Genomic DNA, 4,479 nt, shown 5'->3' with positions numbered 1-4,479 from the left:
ATTGCAAGGTGGATTCTCAATCACTGAACCCACAGGGTCGTCCCATAAAGTAATGATTCAGGAGCATAGTGTTCTGGGTCTGCCTGGGCTCCATCCTCAGAAGACCCTCAGAAAGAAATGAGGTCTTAGTGTTCAAAAGTTCCCATCAGTCTTTTCCCTTGAAAGGCCATTGTGAAAAGACTGATGAAAATTTGACATGTAAATATAACCATGTGTTGATTGAACATCCTTTTTCAAGCAAGAAACTAGCAGTTATTTTTAGAGACGTATGTGAAATAAATATTGCCCCCTGGAAGCACATTTTCTCACCTCTAACACCACATCTCAAGTGGGGTTTGGAGTCCACCCAGGCCCTGGACTTTGACAGGAGAGTGCCTCTTGATGCAGATGGACTTGCATGGACCAGTTCTGGGGAAGTCCGGATTCTAAATAAGTTTGGAAACCAAGAGACTCTTTGGTGATCAATGAAAATGATAAATGGGCTGGAAAAGTGATCATTGTGTGGGAAGGCTACAGAAATTGAGGTCGTTTTTTTGTCTGAATAAATAGACTGAAGAAGAAAAGCCTGGGGAAGCTGGTGGGGCTTTGCGGAGCAGGGCACTTGATAACAGTCATCAGATATACTAAAAGTTATGTGGAAGATGTGAGTAAGGTCTTTTCAGATCCACAGGGGAAAAATGAGAAAATACACGTAACTAGCCACTCAGTCCTGTAACCCTTCCCCAACTGTTATCCTCTGCTCCCAAAGCTATGCAGAGAATCTGGGAGAGTGTGTTTCAAGGCCACACATACTTTTCACTGATCCTATGACTTTATCTTTTTAGCTATTATTTTTCAAAGGAGCTCCCAAACAACTATTGATCCCTGTTGAACAGAATATGAGATCATTAGTAAAGCACAAGATTTCATATGAGCAGCCACATTCTCTCAGCTATCACTTCTGTCCTTAAAAGTCCCCTCCTTCCCCTTGGCCAAGGTCATAGGTGCCTTATAAAAATGATGATAAACAGGCCTCAACAATTTCAAGAACTGTTGGCTTTTCTCACATTTGGATTCAAGCCCTCCCACTTGAGTCTGGTTTCCTAAGATATCATTCTGTTGCCTCAAACCTGGAGTCTCCACAGGGCCTCTGGATGGATGACTCAGTTGTCCTGAAATTTTGGTTTTGTTTTTTGTTTCAGCCCAAGTTCATTTACCATCTCATCTTCGGTTTCATAGTTGACAGTCTATGGGCAAATCCCACCCAATGTTATTTGTCAGCTTCACAGTTCATCTCCCTGAAGAAGTTTGTATTCTCAAGAGGGAGGAAGCCTCCAAATCCTGTTGGCTGGAGGCTCACATAAGCTCAGGAAGACGCAGCCAACATCTCATAAATGGCATTTTTAGCAACAAGCCCTGTTAGTGGATTACACTAACATCAGGATTACATAGTCAAATGTAAGCAGGGGGACTGCTGGGGCTAAGTTGATCACCCTGTCTCAGTACCTAGAAAGTACTTGTTGTTGGTATTTAGTTGCTCAGTCATGTTCTACTCTTAGGGACCACACGGGCTATGGCCTGCCAGGCTCCTCTGTCCATGGGACTCTTCAGGCATGAATTGTCATTTCTTTCTCCAGGGGAATCTTCCCAACCCAGTCTTCTGCACTGGAAGGCGAATTCTTTTACCACTGGCCACCAGGGGAGCCCAGAAAGTACCTGACGCACAAGAAATATACAATAAGTATTGTTGATTGAATATGTGAATTAAATACTATCTACAGGTCTTCTCAAAACTGTTAAAGTGCTGATGTGCATTACAAATCTCCAAGAGGGTGACAATTGGCTCAGAACTGCCACAAGGGATCCCTCTCTTACTTGTCACTAAACACCAATCAACATCTCGGGGGACACTATTACACAGAGGAGCTCGGTCTGGGAAATGATAACCTATTTTCTTTTTCCCCTCCAATGTGATTTATCTACTGTTTTTACCAGTCATATCTTTGAAGCCAAAGCTACTTAAAAAATAAATGACTATTTTTCATAATGCATGTTTTCCTCCAAACCACAAAAAAGAGTTTCCTAGCTATGGAATCAGTTTTTTATGAAGTCTCCCAAAGGAGCACCACAGGAAAGTATGATGGCCCTTGAGAGGACCCATATGCATTAAAGATCTTGAGTGATTGGCTGAATGCCAAGAAATAGTCTCTTTGGTGATTTGCTCTTGCTAGTTTCTGGCCAAAATTACCTGATTCAACTAAAATTGAGTACCTAAAGTTTTAACGTTAGTATGATTTTCATGCAATAGCTTTAAATCGAAGGTTATTTTTCCTACAAGTTGGAGTGCCAGATAGCATTCAACATAGCTGTGCCTCAATTTTTCCTGCTTCATGAGACATTTCTTTCCTCCTGCCTTGTGCAGATGCTAAGACAATGCCCGAGTCACTCATAAACTCAACAACAACAAAAATCTAATTAAAAAATAGGCAGCAGATATGAATAGATATTTTTTCTTCCCAGAAGACATACAGATGGCCAACAGGCACATTAAAAGATGTTCAATGTCACTAATTATCAGGGAAACACCAACCAATACCACAGTAAGATATTACTTCACACCTGTTAGGATGGCTATTACTGAAAAAGCAAGAAATAACATATGTTATAGAGGGTGTGGAGAAAAGAGAACCCTCATCTGTGGTTGGCAGGACTGAAAATTGGTGCAGCCACTATAGAAAACAGTATGGCGATTTCTCAAAAAATTAAAAATAGAACTATCATATGGCCTAGCTACTCCACTTCTGGGTATTTATCCAAAGAACACAAAAACATTCATTTGAAAAAGATATATACATCCCTATGTTCATTGCAGCATTATTTTCAATAGCCGAGCTATGGAAACAACCTGTGTCCATCAGTGGATGAAGGAATAAAGAAGATGTGGTACATACACAGTAGAATACTACTTAGCAGAAACTAGGTATGAAATCCTGCCTTTAACAACAACATGGATGGACCCTGAAGTTACTAAGTGAAATAAGTCAGACAGAAAAAGACAAATACCATATGATGTCAATCATATGTGAAACCTAAAATAAAACAAATGAACAAACAAGACAAAAACAAACTCAGAGATCAGATTAATGGTTACTGGAAGGGAAGGGGATTGGGAGTGGGTGAAATGGCTGAAGGAGGTCAGCTGTTTGGTGATGGATAGTAAAAAGACTTGTGGTCTATTGTGTTGATCACTTTTTAGTGTATACAGATGTCAAAGCATAATTCTGTCTGCCTGAAAATTTATATATATATATATATATATATATATAAATGCCTAGCCAATAAATGTAAAGAAGCTACAACTTTTCATGCATCTATGCTTTATATGTATTTGCAGTTAATTATAACAACAGTTTATCTACCATGAAATTACTGATCAGGAGCAGACGGAAAATATGAAGTTGGAAAGGTGTTAGAGTAGCCAAAAGAAACATCTATTTCATGGCTTTGCCCTGAAGTTTACATACCTTCCTCACCGTAGTGATTCTCATATTTTCACTCAGAGCCAATTTTGTTTTTGTAATCACTTGGAAAACTTCTAAATTTTTAAAAATTAAAAAAATTAAACATTTTAATACCATTTTTACAGGTTACTTTCCATTTACAATTATTATAAAATATTGGCAATATTCCACATATTGTATAATCCATTCTTGAGACTACCCAACAGTTGGTACCTCCCGCTCCTCCACCCCTTATTGCCCTTCCCCACTGGTAACCACTAGTTTGTTCTCTCTATCTGTGAGTCTGCTTCATTTTTTTGTTGTTGTTGTTATATTCACTACTTTGCTGTATTGTTTAGATTCCACATATAAGTGATACCATACAGCATTTGTCTTTGACTTATTCCACTCCAAGTTCATCCATGTTGCTACAAATAGTAAAATGGCATTCTTTCTTATGAGAACCAACTTATTTTTATCTCACACATAATTTTAACAAGTTTAAGAACTTGTTTAAAAATTTAGGAACAAATATAAAATTCTAAAATTTTTTTTTAATGACTGATATTCTTTAGCATAATGGACAAATGGCCTTACCACAGTGATCTGTTTAACCCCTCATCCCTTTTTTTCTGATAGCCGTGGGTTCTATCTCTTTATACCTGTAAGTCTGGCTTATATCTCATATCTGGAAGCAAACCTTCTTGGAAGGCACAGGCAGGGTAAGGAGCTCTGGACCAGTCCCTATGTGGTTCAGCCTCACACTGCTCTGATGGGTGTACCCCCGTGTCCATCACTGAGTTTTGCCGTGATCTGGAGATATAGCCCTGCCTTATACCAATCCGGTTCCTGATAAAGTCAGTTTGGGGTCAGTCTACTTTAGGACACTAATTTGAAGGCTGATACTGTTTTCCTTTAAGAATGGTGACTCCATTTTTCAAAAACAAAAATTAGGACATAAAATCTGATAATAAATCATTATATGATTTGTGTCTCACAT

This window comes from Bos taurus, chromosome 1 (assembly GCF_002263795.3).
Source record: "Bos taurus isolate L1 Dominette 01449 registration number 42190680 breed Hereford chromosome 1, ARS-UCD2.0, whole genome shotgun sequence".
NCBI lineage: Eukaryota > Metazoa > Chordata > Mammalia > Artiodactyla > Bovidae > Bos > Bos taurus.
This window is presented reverse-complemented; position numbering follows the sequence as displayed.